Source organism: Acomys minous (assembly GCF_964271855.1).
Source record: "Acomys minous genome assembly, chromosome: 6".
In the NCBI taxonomy this organism is placed as follows: domain Eukaryota; kingdom Metazoa; phylum Chordata; class Mammalia; order Rodentia; family Muridae; genus Acomys; species Acomys minous.
In genome coordinates this window covers 60,075,296-60,096,115 of record NC_140487.1, presented here as the reverse complement: position 1 = coordinate 60,096,115, position 20,820 = coordinate 60,075,296, and the positions used below count along the sequence as shown (strand labels likewise).

General features: G+C 48.0%; 1 long non-coding RNA gene across 2 annotated transcripts in view; it reads right to left on the bottom strand.

The window, feature by feature from the left end:
• The window catches only part of LOC311599987, a 28,538-nt gene extending 15,622 nt beyond the window's left edge, over positions 1-12,916 (bottom strand). Inside the window, exons 1-2 of one of the 2 annotated variants that reach the window (XR_014780095.1) lie at positions 10,953-12,916; positions 9,647-9,777 (exon numbers count right to left, since the gene is read on the bottom strand). This is a non-coding gene — a long non-coding RNA (uncharacterized lncRNA). Of the gene's footprint in view, positions 1-2,933; positions 5,844-9,646; positions 9,778-10,952 lie in introns of those variants that run through there. The other variant, XR_014780096.1, reaches the window with a different exon arrangement.
• Positions 12,917-20,820: the final 7,904 nt, after the last annotated feature.

The window sequence follows — 20,820 nt, the reverse complement described above, 5'->3', positions numbered from 1 at the left end:
GTTGTTTTTTTTTGAGACAGAGTTTCTCTGTGTAGCCTTAGCTGTCCTAGACTGACTTTGTATACCAGACTGGCCTCAAATTCACAGCGAAATGTCTGCCTTTGCCTCCCTCCACAGTGATGACATTAAAGGCGTGGGCTACTATGCCTGGCTCACTGAGGCAGTTCTTAGGCAGGCTTTTTCTAAGAAAAACTCTAACCAGGTTGAAACCACCTAACCAGATGTGAGAAGCAAGGGGAGGGCAGTGTTGCACCATTTTGACCAGCTAAACAAAGCAGTTTAAGATGATTGGCTAAGATATAGGGTAGGGGAGCTCGGACATTCCAGTTCCTACCATCCAGGAGAAACGAACATGGCAGGATAGTGTGGTTTTGTTTAAGTAGAACATAGAACATCCTTTCAAGCAGAACATTCAACAAGTATTGACTTGTGTGTAAAAGGCTATTCAAGTCCTCAGGCAGGCAAAGCCTAAGAACTTGAACTTCATTTAAGCTTAGGATAAAAATGGAGACTTCAAAACACAATGACTGTGGTTATGCTAAGCAGGAAGGCCTAGACATGTCTGGACATGGCTCAAAGTTGGTGTGCCTCAACACTCTCCATGAGGACAGCCCACATCTCTTGGCAGTCTGTTCCTGGGGATTTCATTGGCTTCTTTCATTCTCATGGCTACAAGTTTAGCATGTTCTGCAGCCTCCTCCTTATTTCTATTAGTGTGTGGGTTCTCCAGGCGCTGTGTTGGTGTTAGTGTGGCAGGACACGTGGAGTCATCAGATGCTGAATCTTGGAGACTTTGTTCCTGGGCTTCTCACCTTCTTCATTAAAGGGCTTTCTGACAGTCCATCAGCCATCTTCCTTAGAGCTATGGAAGAGCTTTAGGATGCTGCAGGCTCTTTGGACCCTAATTGCCAGAGCACAGTAGGATCTGCTGGTCCAGGACTAGCCTTCTCTCTCTCTCTCTACACCAGCATCGTTATCATCATGACCACCACCATCATCATCATTATCATTATTAGTTTTTGTTATTATTTGCAATAACCAAAAGGAGTGTATCAGATTGGGATCCACTGTTTTTGGCTTGTTTGTTTTTGTTTTAAATAAAATCTCAATCATTCTATTTACCAATGAAGACTCAGGAGCCAGATGCTGGGGTGAAAGCCTGCCAGCTCTGAGAGGCAGAGAAAGCACCCAGTTGACCTTCCCCCTCATCCAGTGTCCCTCCCCAAAAGTTCCCCTTCTCTACTCCATCTCAAAAACCCATAACCTGAATGTCCCTCCCTTTTACTTCCTGTGCATCTCTCTATCCTGTCCTCCTGACTTCCTCCTACTCCCTCTGGTTTCTCCCATGTTCACTCACTGGCAACTGGATGCTTGCTCCACCTCTTCATCTAAGGCTTCCTTTATTCAATCCTGTTTGAAATACTCAGCAGACAGCTTTTGGATTAAAGGTGTGTGCCAAGGTTGACCTCACCACAACTAGACACACTGTTTTTTTCAGTAAGTAACACAATCTCAGAATTCACAGAGCAATCTAATATCCTGCAACATGTCACTTTTCTTGTCTGAATAAAGAGGAAAGATTTTTTAGCTTTGACACCGTAAACCTCTTTAAACCGGAGAAGCTATTTCTGCCAAGCTTTCCACAATATCCAGCTTGGTTGTATTTGGCAGTATTAGTATTATGTATCTTTGAGTTCACTGATAAATAGTAAGGGAAAGTATACACATGGATATGGTGATATTGTGGAAAACACAAGGGAAGTTCTTGAGGAAACAAACACATAGCACCGATAAGAAGCAGGACTCACATTCCAGGGTCAGATCCAAGGACACAGAGCAAGTGTGTCAGAGGTCGGCTCCCATAGTCACTGCAGAGCCATTCACAAGAGCCAAGAGATGGGAACCTGCAAGTGCCTGTCACTGTGGAATAGGAGGGACATGGAGCAGCTACACAGTGGGAAACTGCTCGGCCACCTCAACCTTCAGCTACAAAACAAGATGCAGTGATGGTGTTTGCAAGTACTGCACATGGTCTATGCCGACAGAGCAGTTGCTTGTGCTTTTGGTGTGTCCTAGTGACATCCTTATTGCTCCTGTTCAAGTTCTGATGGCCATGATGCTTCATAGGGCAGTTTGAATGCAGGTGTGCAGGCTACCAAGGCCTCTTCTAGAAAATAAACTAAAACAACACCAGGTTCTACCAAGAGAGGGTGATGGTTTGGGTAGAGAGGACATTTTCTCACAGTAATGAAGAATACAAGTATGGGTGCCCAAATATTGCAATATACAACCTGTGTTCCATCCTGGATAGCCAGCTAGAGCCACAGTGAACCTGTGCAGGAGACAGCACGTGCCGAGGCTCACGACACAAAAGCATCAATCTTTCACCTGCTGTAAAACCTGTCCTTCCACCAGGCACTCTAACTTCCCACAGTCTCTAAATTACACAAACAGAATCCACATGTTTATGAGTCATGTTACAATGCAAACAAACACGTGCACGCGCGCACACACACACACACACACACACACACACACACACACACACTGTGAGTATGTAATACTCTTGACTGCAGCTGGACTTTCTGTCTCGGAAAACAGAACCAGACTACTTCAAATTGAAGATTAAAGCTTTTGACGATTCAACACGAAACTTTGCAACATTCTGGGCCACTACATAGAATGCATGGTGGCACCACAGGCTGGGTGTCCAGCAATCCCCAGTGTTGGGTGTCTGTCATGTTTTACATCTGCAGCCCCTTCATGAGAAAGAATGGAAACCTGGTGCTTGAGACAACGCAGTTCCAGCATGGGGGAAGCTTGGACTTGACAGAGTCTCTGGTCAGAGTAGGGCTAAGAAAGCCAGCCCAGCACTGCAAGCCCATGGAGACAGAGGCTCTGAGCAAATCTGAGCAGCATGGCCATTCACTCACACAGTTACTCTGGTGAACAGTCCCCTGAGGATGGAGAAAAGAAGCAGATGCTCCCAGGAGTCTCTGCCCCTAACATACTGGGCTCTGCTTTCAAAGAGATATATTGTGACTTATCCACTCTCTTCACCTAACATTTTTGAACTGCTGCCTCCAAAACCAAGGGTTACAGATATTGAAGGCAAGTATACAGCTAATAACACAAAATACCACCCCAAGCTAAAGGATTCATGGTGCACAGAGGTGAGATAGGAAACAAGGTACAGTTACTGTTGGAGCAGGCACAAGGGGCCAAGGATGGCAAGCTGCCCATTGTGATTCAGTGAGTGAAGTGAGGCCAGGCCTCTGTGACATCACAGGGTAAACCCCTGCTTCAGGAAGAGCAGCGGTCCTAGGCAGAGGACAAGTCAGAGTCCACCAAGGAGGGCAGGACTCACAGCAATCGCATGTGCCTGCCTACCTTAGGACTTCTGGGATGAACCCTGAAGAGGCCTGGGCCCTAATAAGAGGATGTGTGGGCCTAGGCCTCTCCCCAACCTTGAAGAAGCCTGGGCCCTCAGAAGCAGATGTGTGGGCCTGGCTTATTCCAATCCCTGAAGTGGCCTGGGCCCTAAGAAGAGGATGTGTGGGCCTAGGCCTCTCCCCAACCCTGAAGAGGCCTGGGCCCTAAGAAGAAAGTTTGTGGGCCTGGGCCTCTCCCCAGCCTGAAGAAGCCTGGGCCCTCAGAAGCAGATGTGTGGGCCTGGGCTTATTCCAATCCCTGAAGTGGCCTGGGCCCTAAGAAGAGGATGTGTGGGCCTGGGCCTCTCCCCAACCTTGAAGAGGCCTGGGCCCTAAGAAGAAAGTTTGTGTGCCTGGGCCTCTCCCCAGCCTGAAGAAGCCTGGGCCCTCAGAAGCAGATGTGTGGGCCTGGGCTTATTCCAATCCCTGAAGTGGCCTGGGCCCTAAGAAAAGGATGTGTGGGCCTGGGCCTCTCCCCAACCTTGAAGAGGCCTGGGCCCTAAGAAGAAAGTTTGTGTGCCTGGGCCTCTCCCCAGCCCTGAAGAAGCCTGGGCCCTCAGAAGCAGATGTGTGGGCCTGGGCTTATTCCAATCCCTGAAGTGGCCTGGGCCCTAAGAAGAGGATGTGTGGGCCTAGGCCTCTCCCCAACCCTGAAGAGGCCTGGGCCCTAAGAAGAAAGGTTGTGGGCCTGGGCCTATCCCCAGCCCTGAAGAAGCCTGGGCCCTCAGAAGTAGATGTGTGGGCCTAGGCTTATTCCAATCCCTGAAGTGGCCTGGGCCCTAAGAAAAGGATATGTGGGCCTGGGCCTCTCCCCAACCCTGAAGAGACCTCGGCCTTAAGAAGAGGATGTGTGGGCCTGGGCCTATCCCCAAACCTGAAGTGGCCTGGGCTCTAAGTAGAAGCTGTGTGGGCCCGGGCCTTGTCCCAAGCATGAAGAAGCCTGGGCCCTTGGAATAGGAGGTGTGGGCCTGGACCTTTCCCCAACTCTGAAGAGCCCTAGGCCCTAAGAAGGTGATGAAGAAAAGGTGTGGGCCTGGGCCTATTCACAACCCTGTAGAGGCCTGGGACCTAAGAAAACAATGTGTGGGCCTCCTACTCTGAAGAGTCCTGGAACCTAAGAAGAGGATGTGTGAGCCTGGGCCTGTTCCCATCCCTGAAGAGGCCTGCGCCCTATGTATAGCCCATGTGGGCCTGGGCCTATCATAAACTATGGAAGGACCTGGGCCCTAAGAAGAGGATGTGTGAGCCTGGGCCTGTCTCCAACCATGAAGAGGCCTGGGCCATATGAAAAGGAGGTGTGGGCCTCGACCTGTCCACAACCCTGTAAGAGGCCTAGGCCCATAGATGAGGAGGTATGGGGCCCAGGCTTATCCCCAACCCTGAATAGGCCTTGACCCCAAGAATATGGGGTATTGGACTGGGCCGATCCACAACCCTGAAGAGGCCTAGGTTCAATGAACTTGAGGTTTTAGTTTGGGCCTATCACCAACGCTGAAAAGACCTGGGCCCTATGACGTGGTGTTGGCATTGGCCTGTCATAATGCATTACTAGGCCTACGCCTGAGCAAGAATGATGGGCCTGAGCCAAACTTGAATGATGATGAGGCTCTGACCCAAAGACGATTTGTGGACCTGGGCCTATCCACAACTTTGAATAGGTTTGGGCCCTAAGAAGTGTGAGCACTGGCCTATTGGGATCCTTTAAGTGGCCTAGGTCAGAGGCTATTTCTAATTATGAGGCTCAAAGAAAATGTTTTGTCCTGGCTGTATCCCCAACCCTGAAGGGGCATATGTCCAAAGAAGAAGATTTGAAGTCTGGGTCTACCCCTAATTCTGAAGAGGCGTCGGCCAAAGAAGAGGTGTGGGTCTCGGCCTATTGAAAATCAGGAAGAGGCCTGGACCTTAAGAAAAAGAGATGTTGGACTGTGCTAATCCATTCCCTAAAGAGGCCTGAAGCAAACAGTACAAATGTGAGCCTAAGCCATCCTGTGAAAGAAAGAGGCCTTAGACAATCAACATGTCTTCTGGAACGCCTGGCCCTGAAGTGTTGATCTTAAACATCGTGTGTGTGTGTCTGTGTGTGTGTGTCTGTGTGTGTGTTTTTGGGTGTGTGTGTATGCATGTCTGTGTATGTGTGTGTTTGGTTTTGTTTATGTGTATGTGTGTATACGTGTGTCTGTGTCTATGTATGTGTCTGTATCCATGCCAACTGACTAGACATCGATACCTTGGATTCCTTCTGTCCTTGCCAGAACCTATGGAGAAGGATCCCAGATCGTAACAGCTTTTCTACACAACTCTTAGAAGTCCTGAAGTTTATCATCTTTCATTATCTTTCTGGTACACGGCTTGTCCTGGCTCTGTATATAATTTTAAATAAATGAAGTCTCCTTGGCTAAAAGGATTATCTTGAAATGCTTAATTTATCCCTTTCCCTCTGTTTCTCAGTGATCTCTTCACTCTCTGATTGAAGTCCTTAGGAACAGGCTGACATGGTCACACACAACCAGCAAGTGTAGGAGGCTCCATGTGGAGACCAAGATCTGTGCTCAGAGCTCGTCCTCCAGAGTAGTGTGTCTTTCCATGGGTTGTGTCTTTGCCCTTTGTTACAGTCTTAGAAATCAGACCAGATCAAATGACCCAAGTCCCCACAGAAAATAAGGATGTATTCTGTAATCCGAGGTGCCCGAGGGAAACCCTCAAACACAAGGACCCTGACATGAGACATGAGCCTTTGAGTTGCTGGTCATTGGGGTACCAAAGACCCCCATACAATAAGATTGATGCTGCCACATTTGGTCACTTCTCTGATCTCACCACCAAGGCCCAATTACTGAACACACCAAGCACATGGGACATGGGACTCTGAGATGTCGTCTGGGTGGGACACTAAAGCCTCTTCCCTGAGGCCTAGCTTTCATAATCCTGACAGGTTTCATGGAGTCTACCAAGGCAGAGACCTGACTGTGTTACTGTCAACCAGAAATCATCGACCTGGCAGGGTGTCTTAAAGGCTGCACAAGGGGCACTCCTACCTGGTGGCAGATGGGCTATGTCGTGGGACTTGTTTATAGCTTGTTCAACAGGAGCAGAATCCTGCCTGGTGCTAGAATCCTAGGCAAATACTCATGGCCCCTGACCCTTGGACCTTATGGCAGAACCTACTACTGACAATTTACAGACCCAGCTTCTCCATATTTGTACTACTATTCACAGGGCCAACTGTCTCCTACAAACCACATAGAAGCTGACTCGAGCAACCACAACAATATGGCTGTCTAAGTTAGACAAGGACAACACCAAGGGAAATGCTAGTGTGGGTGGGAAAACATGACACGGAGTCATCCTGAGACAGGGACAATCCTGTGGCTTTTCCTGAGGGCTTTTCTGGGAACCCCCACCCTGCAGGTAGACTGACTAAGGCTGCAAGTGTGGAGAAGACCTGCAGGGAGCCTTGAAGGGACCCTACACAAGTTGCTTTGATGGATATATTGAAACGTTTTTAATTTCAAGAATGAGTCAGGGGACTTAGGGCCTAGTCCTGGCTCACTTTGCTGTGTGACCTTGGGCAAGTGTAATGGCTTCACACAGCTTCAATTGCTCCGTGTACAAACCTGGGCTTCACACCACTTCTCTGCCCTTTATTGTAGCATGTTGTGAGGATGGTGGGACACTATTTCAGAGGACACAGTGGCCAGGGAAAACAATCTTTACACTGGGCATGCAGGGAACCCAGAGCTGGGCATATTTGGTGAGCACTGAGTGTGTTGCCCAGCCTTGCACCAGGCCTGGCTCCTTGGAAGTTCTTGCTTTGGTTCAGTGACCTGCAGCTTTTCCCGTGTATGATTTATTTTGTCAATCGCTGGGACTAGCTTTAATGTTTAACGCATGGAGGTCACTCTCAAGTTTACGAGGGTAAATTTTACTTCCCTTTTTAAGCTATGGGTCACTTCCTATCCTTGAGCATCTGAACGGAGGCAAAGCTGCTCCTGAGAATCCCCAGCAGCTGTTAGCCCATGCTTGATGTGGCTTGTAACAGAAGGCAGCTCTCTGTTCTTGAAGTGCTGGGGTGGAGTCAGAGAAAGCAGGATCACCTTGTTCCAGGCGATGAGGAAGGTCACAGGGATGGGCAGCAGATTGCAAGGGATGCTGGAGAGGCCAGGGAAGGCTACTAGGAGGAGGTAGCTCTTGAGAAGAGCCCAGCACAAAGGCTGCGATGAAACAAAACAAAACTGTACAGGAGCAAACACTGGAGGGTGTGGGGAGTGAGCGCTTCCTCAGGCTGGAGAATGGCTGACCCTGGGCTCTTCCTCTATCCCTCTCTCTGCTTGTGCTTCTCCAGGGGCAGGTGACTGCATCTGGCAGTGCCCATGACAGAGCTGGTGTCCTCCAGGGGAGGGTCCCCTAGGGGACTGGGAGGATGGTCAGGGGGACAATACAGGCCTGGTTATCCACCACCCAGAAAAGGAACAGTCCCACTGCTGTCCACTGTGTGGGCGGACCTTCTCCCAGCAGCCCAGCCTGGTAGGGCACCAGAAGGCTCACATTGGGGCAGGCCGCGCAGCTGCCTGTGTGTGTGTGTGTGTGTGTGTGTGTGTGTGTGTGTGTGTGTGTGTGTGTGTGTGTACCGAGTGTGTCAAGGCCTTTAGTGTCAACACAATCTGAACGTGCCCCAGCGCACACACACAGGCTAGCAGTCATTCCCCTGCCTGAGTGTAGCTGCTGCTTCAGCCTCAATCAGAACCTGCTCATGCACCAGCGCTTCAACAGCTGCAAGAAGCCACACTAGTGTACACAGTGCAGCTGCTGCTTTGCTAGCATAGATTCCTGCTCAACCCCCAGCGCACCCATGCATGCAAGCCCATGCCACACCCACCGAGGAGCTGTGTGTGCTCTGTAAGGAAGCAGAGGTCACTGCTGGTCAGGGACTCATGTCTTCACATGTGAGCAGGTCGGTCGGGGGCCCATAGATGTTTCCCTTGCTCCCTACAATGAACCACACATGAGGAGAGAAGGGGAGCTCTTTCTGCTCCTTCCTACCAGGGCTTGGGAGAACCCTCCAGATTCCTGCCTGTACCCTCCAAGCAGTTTGGGTTACAGGGCCCTATTGAACCCCTATGCCTTATTCTGTGTGTGGGGGCATCTCGGAGTACTCAAGGGGATCTGAGGAAGGGGAGGCACTCCACAGGCCCCAGGAGCCTCCATGTACCACTTGTCCTTGGCTCACTTAGAGGAGCCCTCACCAAGACTGTCAGCTAATTGCCCAGCTTGTTTCTTCCCCACTGTAATTGTGCCATGCCTTCACTGGTACTGCTCTACAATATTCTTCCCAGACCCTTGAACGTAACCCCACCCCTTATCCACCAGGGCGGAGCCTCCCAGGTGACTCAGCCTGCGCTCATTCTTTGTAACATAATTCATGTTAGCACACTGTGTCTCCCTCGAGTGTTATGTGCTGTTTAGTCCCGTGCTTTTTCTTCTGTGTATGTGTTCATATACGTGCTGTGTGCACTCGTGTGCACCTCCAGTCCCTAACTAGCTCGTGCACTCCCTGAGGGCAAGGGGCTGTCATTTGCTCTTCAGCAGGTGTTGGGTCTAGCACAGGGCTGGGCTCCAAACTCTCAGGAAGACACTTGTCAAATGGCTGAGGAAACAAATGCTGGAGATTGTCCGGGGCTGGGGGCGGGGCAGGGTTGCGTGCAAGGGGAGATCCACATGGGTTAGCTAGGGGTGCGTTGAGTTGGTTGCGGGCTGACTCCTTGGATCAATAGCAGAGGCCTCTGGTTCTGCCTATTGGAGTTGGTAGGACCAGGAGGGACACCCTCCCCAGCACAATACACACATATCATGGCTACACAGGAGTGCACATGAATGGATGTCTGGATTGGATGTTCCTGGAAGTCCCTGACATCTGTTGGAGGTGACTCAAACAAATATTCTCTACCACAGTTGGCATGTGGAGCAGTGTCTGGGGGACATAGCTGGGGGAGGGTGGTGGTTCGTCTCTCAGCTTGAGTCTGAGCCTCCATCACTTCTGGGAGAGTTCCACTCAAGGCCCCATGTCCTTGTCTTGTAAAGTGGAATAGTAGCCAAGACTACAGGGAGCAGATCACAAACTACAGCAGAGTTAGCACAGCCCCAACCCACCTCTGCATCATGACTGCTATTAGGGTCTGGCTAACAGATCCCAGATTCTTTCAGTTGTTCCTTCTCACCTGCTCAGAAGCTTTGAGGTGATTCCCGGTGGTACCCAAGAGCCGGGTTACCAAGAAGATGTGAGTCGGGTGACTGGACTCCAGGGTGGGCGTCTCCAGTGCAAAACTCGGGCCAGTCCCATCTCACAGAGCTGTGGTGAGAACAAACAAGTCGTATATAATTGGTGCAAGGTCAGAGCACATCCTCACCCACGCCCTTGTCCTAAGGTGAAGCTGCCACCGACCACACCTCTAGTGCTAGTGCTACACAGCACCTTGATGTCAGGTGGGCCTCCGCCATTGGGCCTCCTTAGTGTGTATGGTAATGGACACAGAGTCTGTCAGTAGCTGAGGGGGTCATGAGTGAGAGGCCACTAGGGCCAGCCCCTGTGGAGCTTCAGAGTGAGGAACAAGCAACAGAGTAGGTGGGGTTATTGTGCTCCCTTCACATGGCCTAAACTGAAAGTGGCAGCAGCTATGGCCTAGCCTCTGTTGTGCAGTTTCTGTGGTAGTTTGAATGCAGGTGTGAACGGTGCCTACGCCTCTTCTAGGAAATCAACTAAGACAACATCGGGCTCCACCAAGAGAGGGTGATTGTTAGAGTAGGGTGGAAATTTTCTCACAGTAATGAAGAATACAATTTTGTGTGCCCAAATATTGCAATATACAACCTGTGTTTCATCCTAAATAGCCAGCCAGAGCCACAGTGAACCTGTGCAGGAGACAGCACATGCCGAGGCTCATGACACAAAAGCATCAATCCTTCACCTGCTGTAAAACCTGTCCTTCCACCAGGCACTCTAACTTCCCACAGTCTCTAAATTACACCAACAGAATCCTCATGTTCATGAGTCATGTTACAAGGGAGGCTTTCTGAATGCCAACACACATACACACACCACACACACACACACACACACACACACACGTGTGCTTACGTAAAATATTCTCTTTCCCGGAGCTGGACTCTCTGTCTCTGAAGACAGAACTAGACTAATTCAAATTGAGATTTAAAGCTTTTGACAATTCTACAAAAAACTTTACAACATTCTGGGCCACTACATAGAATGCATGGTGGCCCCACAGGCTGGGTGTCCAGCAATCCCCAGTGTTGGGTGTCTGTCATGTTTTACATCTGCAGCCCCTTCATGAGAAAGAATGGAAACCTGGTGCTTGAGAGAATGCAGCTCCAGCACGGGGGAAGCTTGGACTTGACAGAGTCTCTGGTCAGAGTAGGGCTAAGAAAGCCAGCCCAGCCTTGCAAGACCTGCAAGCCCATGGAGACAGAGGCTCTGAGCAAATCTGGTCAGCATGGCCATTCACTCACACAATTACTCTGGTGAACAGTCCCCTGAGGATGGAGAAAAGAAGCAGATGCTCCCAGGAGTCTCTGCCCCTAACATACTGGGCTCTGCTTGCAAAGAGATGTATTGTGACTTATCCACACTCTTCACCTAACTTTTTTGAATTGTTGCCTCCAAAACCAAGAGTCACAGACATTGAAGGCAAGTACTCAGCTAATAACACAAAATTCCAACCCAAGCTAAAGGATTCATGGTGCACAGAGGTGAGATAGAAAACAAGGTACAGTTAGTGTTGGAGCAGGCACAAGGGGCCAAGGATGGCAAGCTGCCCATTGTGACTCAGTGAGTGAAGTGAGGCCAGGCCTCTGTGACATCACAGGGTAAACCCCTGCTCCGGGAAGCGCAGCGATCTTAGGCAGAGGACAACTCAGAGTCCAGCAAGGAGGGCAGGGACTCACAGCAGTCCCATGTGCCTGCCTACCTTAGGACTTCTGGGATGAACGCTGAAGAAGCATGTGCCTTAAGAAAAGGAGGTATTGGACTGGGCCTCTCCCTAACCCTGAGAGGACTGGGCCCTAAGAAGAAGGGTGGGCCTGGGCCTATACCCATCCCTGAAGGGGCCTGGGCCCTAAAAAGAGGATGTGTGGGCCTGGGTCTATCCTGAATCCTGAGGAGGCCTGGGTCCTAAGAAGAGGATGTGTGGGCCTGGGCCTCTACCCAATCCTGAAGAGACCTGGGCCCTAAAAAGAAGTGGTGTCGGCCTGGGCCTCTCCCCCCACCCTGAAGAGGCCTGGACCCCAGGAAGAGGATGTGTTGGCCCGGGCCTCTCCCCAACCCTGAGGAGGCCTCGGCCCTAAGTAGAGGATGTGTGGGCCTGGGCCTCTCCCCGACCCTGAAGAGGCCTGGGCCCTAAGTAGAGGATGTGTGGGCCTGGGCCCAACCCCAACCCTGAAGAGGCCTGGGCCCTAAGAAGAGGATGTGTGGGCTTTGGCCTGATCCCAAGCATGAAGAGGCCTGGGTCCTTGGAATAGAAGGTGTCGGCCTGGACTTTTCCCCAACCCTGTAGGGGTCTGGGCCCTAAGAATAGAAGGTATGGGCCTGTGCCTTTCCCCAACCCTGAACAGGCCTGGGTCCTCAGAAGAAGAAATATGGGCCTGGGCCTGTCCCCAACCCTGAAGAGGCTGAGCCCTAAGAAGAGGAGGGGTGGGCCTGGGCATCTCCCCAACCCTGAAGAGGCCTTGGCTCTAAGAAAATGGGGCATTGGACTTGGCTTATTCACAACCCTGAAGAGGCCTTGGCTCAATGAACTTGAAGTGTTGGTTTGGGCCTATCACCGTTTAAGGACCTGGGCCCTATGACATGGTGCTGGCATTGGCCTATCACAATGCATTACTAGGCCTAGGCCTGAGGAAGAATGATGGGCCTGGGCCAAACTTGAATCATGATGAGGCTTTGACCCAAAGACGATTTTTGGACCGGGGCCTATCCACAACTTTGAATAGGTTTGGGCCCTAAGAAGTGAACACTGGCCTATTGGCATCGTTTAAGTGGCCTAGGCCAGAGGCTATATCTAATTATGAGGCCCAAAGAAAATGTGTTGTCCTGGCTGTATCCCCAACCCTGAAGGGGCATATGTCCAAAGAAGAAGATTTGAAGTCTGGGTCTACCACTAATTCTGAAGAGGCGTCGGCCAAAGAAGAGGTGTGGGTCTCGGCCTATTGAAAATCAGGAAGAGGCCTGGACCTTAAGAAAAAGAGATGTTGGTCTGTGCTAATCCATTCCCTAAAGGGGCCTGAAGCAAAGAGTACAAATGTGAGCCTAAGCCAATCCTGCGAAAGAAAGAGGCCTTAGACAATCAAAATGGTGTCTTCTGGAAAGCTTGGCCCTGAAGTGTTGATCTTAAACATCTGCGTGTGTGTGTGTGTGTGTGTGTGTGTGTGTGTGTGTGTGTGTGTGTGCGCGTGCCTCTCTCTGCGTGTGTTTGGGTGTGTGTGTGTGCATGTCTGTGTGTGTATGTGTGAGTGTCTCTCTCTCTCTCTCTCTCTCTCTCTCTCTCTCTCTCTCTGTTTTTGGGTGTGTGTGTATGCATGTCTGTGTTTGTCTGTGTTTGTGTGTGTGCTTGGGTTTGTGTGTGTGTGTATGTGTGTGTACATAAGTGTGTCTGTCTGTGTGTCTATGTATGTGTCTGTATCCATGCCCACTGACTAGACATCGATGCCTTGGATTCCTTCTGTCCTTGCCAGAACCTATGGAGTAGGATCCCAGATCGTAACAGCTTTTCTACACAACTCTTAGAAGTCCTGAAGTTTATCATCTTTCATTATCTTTCTGGTACACGGCTTGTCCTAGCTCTGTATATAATTTTAAATAAATGAAGTTCCATTGACTAAAAGGATTATCTTGAAATGCTTAATTTATCCCTTTCCCTCTGTTTCTCAGTGATCTCTTCACTCTCTGATTGAAGTCCTTAGGAACAAGCTGAGATGGTCACACAGAACCAGCAAGTGTAGGAGGCTCCATGTGGAGACCAAGATCTGTGCTCAGAGCTCGTCCTCCAGAGTAGTGTGTCTCTCCATGGGTTGTGTCTTTGCCCTTTGTTACAGTCTTAGAAATCAGACCAGATCAAATGAACCAAATGCCCAGAGAAGACAAGGATGTATCCTGAAATCAAAGGTGCCTGAGGGAAACCCTCAAACACAAGGACCCTGACATGAGTCCCCAGCCTTTGAGTTGCTGATCATCGGGGTACAAAAAACCCCCAAACAATAAGATTGATGCTGCCACCTTTGATCAATTCTGTGATCTCACCAACAAGGCCCAATTACAGAACACACCAAGCACATGGGACATGGGACTCAGAGATGTGGACTGGATGGGACACTAAAACCTCTTCCGTGAGGCCTAGCTTTCATAATCCTGACAGGTGTCATGGAGTCTACCAAGGCAGAGACCTGACTGTGTTACTGTCAACCAGAAATTATGGACCTGGCAGGTGTCTTAAAGGCTGCACAAGGGGCACTCCTACCTGGTGGCAGATGGGCTATGTCATGGGACTTGTTTATAGCTTGTTCAACAGGAGCAGAATCCTCCCTGGTGCTAGAATCCTAGTCAAATACCCACAGCCCCTGACTCCTGGACCTTATGGCAGAACCTACTACTGACAATTTACAGACCCAGCTTTTCCATATTTATCCTAATATTCACAGGGCCAACTGTCTCCTACAAACCATATGGAAGCTGACTCGAGCAACCACAACAATATGGCTGTCTAAGTAGACAAGAACAACACCAAGGGAAATGCTAGTGTGGGTGTGAAAACATGACACGGACTCATCCTGAGACAGGGACAATCTTGTGTAGATGGGGAACCTCACAGGGACTCATCCTGGGACAAAGACCTATAAGCAACTAAGCACTGCTGAGAGAGGGAGAGTTCATTGTCTGCACAGATGATCCCATAGCTGGTTATCCAATACCTACAATAGAGACCTGAAAACCTAACACTTGCAAGCATAACACTGCAGAGAGGGAAATTTTGGCTGATTTGAAGTTTTTATTTTAGGCCATTACCTTGGGCCTAAAAGACCAAGATGGCTAAAAGATGGGGGATATGATAAGAAGGCCCCTTTCTTATTTATATGTGGGTGATTATTAGATATTCTTTCTAAACCATTGATCCACATGACTGTCATGACTGACCTAGTTGAAGGGTGAATTCACCTTTCTGAGTTTACTGGAAAGTAGGAGCGAGTTCCTAAACCCAGCAAAGAAACTTTTTATCAAAGGGTCTTTGGGAAACTGAGTAGGAAACACTTTAAAAAATAGCCTTTCAATTTTTTTTTTTAGCAATTTAGGATGACAGCAAAGTTGAGAACAAAGAATAAACTTTTCTTGTTTTGTTTTGTTTTGAAGACAAAGTTTCTCCCTGTAGTCTTGCCTGTCCTGACTCGCTTTGTAGACCAGGCTGGCCTCGGAGTCACAGCGATATGCCGGCCTCTGCCTCTCAAGTGCTAGGATTAAAGGCATATGCCACCATGTCTAGCACAAGAATAAACTTTTCTTACATGTCCCTGCACCCTCTCCATTATACCATGCTCCAGCAACCTTGTCCATGAATCTTCATTGTCACACTGTTGCTATGAGAGATCTATAGCAGAGTTCACTCTTGGCGTGTATCTGAGACACTGATAATCTTGTGTAGATGGGGAACCTCACTGGGAGTCATCCAGGGACAAAGACCTATAAGCAACTAAGCACTGCTGAGAGAGGGAGAGTTCGCTGTCCGCACACATGATCCCATAGCTGGTTATCCAATACCTACAATATGGACCTGAAAACCTACAGTTGTAAGCATAACATTGCAGATAGAAATATGTGGCTATCTATAAATGTGTATCAATAATAAAAAAACATGCCTGAATTTGAAGGAGGGTGAAGATAAATGAGAAAAGTAGAGCCTAAAGGAGGAGCGTGAAAATGGTCTGATTTCATTTTCCTTTTAAAAAATTGTAAACAAGACTGTAGAGATTATTTAATGAAAGTCTTTGGCTGGATCAGATACTCAAGACTCTCATACTGAGGTAGCAAAACTTTGCTGTTTTTATTGTTGACATGCTTGCCTCCACCCCTACATCTCTCTTCTCACAAGGAGTCATGATAAAAACATCACATCATCATGCTGTACCTGACAATTCTCTGGTGACAGGCAGAGCGACCTTCAAACTAAATCAGCTGACATCCAGGGTTTACTGCTCTACCCTCTCTACAACCCCCATGCCACCCACACATTTCCTCAAGCCCCATCCCTATTCTAAACTACACCCCACTGTGCTGCCTTCACAGAAGAGCAGATGCCAGGCACGCTCAGCCTCTTCCTCGATCCACAGAACCCATGTCTGCCTTTGTTTCACATTATAAGAGGGCATTGAGCCTGTAAGACTCCAGAAAACCAGAGATTATCTTACAAATGTCTTAAAATTGCCATTTCAATTACCTAAAAAACTATTTTCCCACACCTTACATACACATAATATTTGTGGACTATATGTCCATATTAAGTCATGTAGTTAATTGGTCCATGTCAAGAAAGAACTATTGAAATGTATGTCATTCACTGAGGAGAAACCAAAGAAAAAAGCAGTGCTGGCTTCATCAAGAATCCGTCTATACTACTTTATTATATGTGCTAACCAGATCCTGGAGGGCAGAATCAGAAGAGACTTTTTAACATGAGGTTTTAATATGCAATACTTCTAATATTTTATTCTGTTTTGTCCTTTTCTAATATTTGCCTGGATTATGTGACCCAGTATTGGTACACAGGCAGTCCTGGCCTTGAACTCACATCACTCCTCTTGTCTCTGTGCCCCAAGTGATGAGATGCAGGGACCACCACACCTGGCTCTATACCTAAAACTACACATTCCTAAAATCATCAAAAGTAGTGCAGAAATGCTGATCCAATTCTTTAAGTAATGAAGACAGATGATTTCAATGCCATGTTCTTGTTCCATTAATGATCCAACTTTGCCTTACGCCCTTCTCCTGTACCTTCAGTCGCAAATCCACTAAACTTAGCTCCACTACATAGAAATAGTCGATGTATATATAAGCAGCTTGAATATGTTCCTATCTATCTTTTAGCTATTTTTAACTCACACATAAAACCTTTATATATTTATGGTCATCATTTCTTGACATTAGAAGTCATTGTATACTGTACATCCCACAGATGGCTCATATCCGAAATATATAAAGAACTTAAGAAACTAAACCTCAACAAACTAAATAAAGCATTAAAGTATGGTGTACAAATATAAATAGAAAATTCTCAACTGAGGTAACTCTAATGACTGAGAAGCTTTTAAGGAAATGTTCAACGTCCTTAGTTATCAGGGAAATGCAAAAATAAATGACTGAGATTCATCTTAAACTATTTAGAATGGCTAAGATCAATAACTACAAGATGAGCAGAGCAAAAGACAAAATAGAGAGTGAGGAAATGATCACCCAATATTTGTCCCAACTTGAGACCCACCCCATAGGAGAGAGCCAACCCCTTGCACCATTAACAATACTCTGCACTGTTTACACACAGTGGGCTAATGTAACAATTCTCTGAGAGGCCCCACCCAGAACCTGATCAAATCAGATGCTGAGACTCACAGCCAAGCATCAGGCAGAGCTGGACAAATCTTGTGGAAGAGGACAAGGGAAGGATGGAAGGAACAGCAGGAACAATAACAGTGTAAAGACAAACAGAGTCAACCGATTTAGTCCCATGGGGAAATTACAGAGACAGAAGCACCAACCAAAGAGCATGCACAGACTGGACCTAGGCCTCCTACACATGTGTACCCCATGGGCAGTGTGATCTTCATGTGGGTCCCCTAGAATGTTGTAGGGTGCTGTCTGTGACATGGAATCTGTTGCCTGCTTTAGATTACTTCACCTACATCAAGGTTCCTTCCCTGGCCTCAGTGGATGAGGAGGAGATAAACCGTTATTTAGTTTAACGAGCTGGGGTAGGGTGGTGGGAGGTGGAGGACAAGTGAAGGGGGAAGGGGAAGAGGGTGGGTGGTAGGGACCAGAGGGAGAGGAGGGAGGGGGCTATAATCAGTAGGTAAGAAGAATAGATAATTAACCAAGAGAATTCAAGCTACAGCACATGCTGGCAAGGATGTGGAGAAAGTGGAACACTTCCCCATTGCTGCTGGGAGTCTAAATTTGTATAAGCACTTTGGAAATCAATCTAGTGGTTCCTCAGAATTGAGAAGACTTCTACCTTAATACCCAGTGGTGCCACTCCTCGCCATATACTCAAAGGATTCTGCACCAAACTATAAAGTCACTTGCTCAGCTGTGTTCATAGCAGCATTATTAGTAATAGCCAGAAACTGGAGACAACCTAGATGACCCTCCATGGAAGAATGGATAAAGACATCGTGGTCAATTTACACAATGGAATACTACTCAGCTATTAGAAACACGGACATCATGAAATTTGCAGGCAAATGGATGCAAGAAGAAAAGACCATCCTGAGTGAGGTAACCCAGACCCAGAAGCACAAACTTGGTAGATACTCACTTCTAAGTGGATTTAGCCATAAAGTACAGGATTACCATGCTAACATCCACAGACCTTAAATGCTAAGTAACATGGAGAACCCAATGTGGGAAGCTTGCTTGTTTTTAAAATTTTAATTTTATATGCATTGTGTTTTGCTTGCATGTAGTCTGTGTGAAGGTGTGGGTGGTGGGAATTGAACCCAGGTCCTCTGAAAGAGCAGCCAGTGCTCTTAACCCCTAGAACCATCTCCAGCCCAGGAAATAGAATAGATATCAGGGGTAAATAAAGGGAGGAGACTTGGTAGTGGAGGGTTGGGGAGGAGAGCAGGAGGTATCAAGTTGGGGGAGGACAGAGGGAAAGGGTACTGGGTAAGAGTCCTGGAATCTGGGCAGGGCATTTCTATGCGACAAGGTAGAAACCTAGGACCATGGGAATTCCCAGGAATTAGGAGGGTAACCCTAGCTGAGACCCTAGCATTGGGGGCTATGGAACCTGAGATGGCCATGTACTTTAACCAGAAAGACTTCCAAGAGAGGGATTGAGTCACCACCCAGTCACAAACCTTCAACCCACAGTTTGTCCTGGTTATAAGATGTACAGGAAAACAAACCAAGGGAATGGTCAGCCAGTGACTGGCCCATCTTGGGACCCATCCCACCAGAGAGAGCCCACCCCTGACCGTATTAATTATTGATATTCTGCTATACTTTCGACAGGTGCCTAGCATAGTTGTTTTTTGAGAGACTTTACCTAGCAACTGATGGAAAAACAGATACGAAGTTCCACAGGCAAACATTAAGTGATGCTGGGGAATCCTTTGGAAGAGGGGGAGGAGGGATTGAAGGAGACAGTGGGGTCAAGGACACCACAAGGAAACCTACAGAATCAACTGCCCTGAGTATATAGGGGCCCACAGAGCCTGAACAACCAATCAGAGCATGTGTGGGATAGATCTCTGCCCATGGGTAAGAGTTGTACAGCGTGGTCTTCAAGTTGTACCTCTAACTGTAAGAGTAGGGGCTGTTTCTGACTCTATCACCTGCCTTTGGCTCCCTCTTCACCGAGATGCCTTGTCCAGGCACAATAGGAGAGTCCTACTGTAACTTGAAATGACAAGGCAGGCTGATTTCCATGGGAGACCTCACCGTTGTCTGAGGAGAAAGGGAGGATGGAAGGATGGGGTGGTGGGGAGTTGAGAGGGAGTTACTGGAAGGGGAGAAAGGAGGGGAAGGTGCACTTGGAATGTAAAGTGAATTTACACGTACGTACGTATGTATGTACGTACATATATAATGCCCCTTAAGGAAGTAAAGGATAGTTTTAATCAATACAACCTGGAATTATCAGAGGAGAAAGACCTTTAATTGAGACATTACCACAACGTCTGTGACAATATTTTCTTAACTGGTTACTGATGTGGGAGGACCCAATACACTGGGGGTGGAGCCTAAGCTGGTAAATGGCCCTGGGTTGTATAAAGAAGCAAGCTGAGCAAGCCAGTAGGCAGCTTTCCTCCATGGCTCCTGCCTCTGCTCCACACCTAGGCTGGTGTTGTTCTATCTTTTGTCAAAGCAACATAAAGCAAACCAGGAGTAAACCTTTAAAGAAAATGACCAGTGTGCTATGTACAGCAACCCCACAGTGCCAGAGACACAAGAAGTCCTAGCTTTAACTTAGAGCTATTCAGTACCATGTGCTGTACTCTGCCTCCAGCTGTGTCCTTTGGTATTCATCAGCTTGATTTAAAGGCCTTGTTAACACAGAAGCTAGACTTGCTCCCCAGGGATTCTGATTCAGTAGGTCTTAAGTCCTGCCAAGATTCTCCATTGCATCATGTTGCACATGGACCCTGAGGTTGCTGCTGCATGAACCCCACTGTAATGTGGGATTTAGTACCTCAAAAGATGACAAAGGAGGAGGAGGAGGAGGAGGAGGAGGAGGAGGAGGAGGAGGAGGAGGAGAGAGAGAGAGAGAGAGAGAGAGAGAGAGAGAGAGAGAGAGAGAGAGAGAGAGAGAGAAGAAGGAAAAGAAAAGAGACTAGAACAAAGGGTGATGAACGTTTATAGACATGCACCCCAACTTTCATTTCAGCATCTTTTTTTTTGAGACAGGGTTTCTCTGTGTAGCCTGCACTCCCTTTGTAGACCGGGTTGGCCGTGAACTCACAATGATCCAGCTGCCTGTGCCTCCAGAGTGCTGGGATTGAAGGCATGTGCCAGCACTCCTGGCCTCATTTCAGCCTCTTAATTCATGGTTCCTATAGGGTACCAAGCATATACTCAAATTCTAGATATCATGCTATGTTATAAGCAGCAAGGATGCAGGGAAGGCAAGAGTTTCTCTCCCAGATATCAACTCCTTCTAAGAGGAAGAGTATGAATTCAGCCAAACCTCTTACATTAATCAGAAACAAAATAGAAAATCTAAGTGCTTTGCTGCTGCAAGTCAAGTTTTGAGTGTATGCATCATCACTTTTCAAGGGGTTTGCTGTGACGTCCTTTGCTCATAAATAACCATTAGGTGTTTCTACTCCACCTCATACTGCTTTGCTCCAAAATAAAAGACACATAGATCTTGCAGATTTATAATAAGATGTAAAGCACCAGAGCTGCACAGGTATCAGCCCTTTAAGCTATTTTGCTCTTTCTCAGCCTTGTACCTCAGTATTATTTGGTACAGCTGTTCTTGCCTGTGCTGCTTCTGTTCCATCCTCCCAGCCCTCATGTGCACATGCTCCTGCTCTATACTGCCCCCCTGGCGACTTCTTTCCTCTCCTCCTCCTCCTCCTAGACTTCTGCTTCCTCATGGTTCCTCTGAGGCAC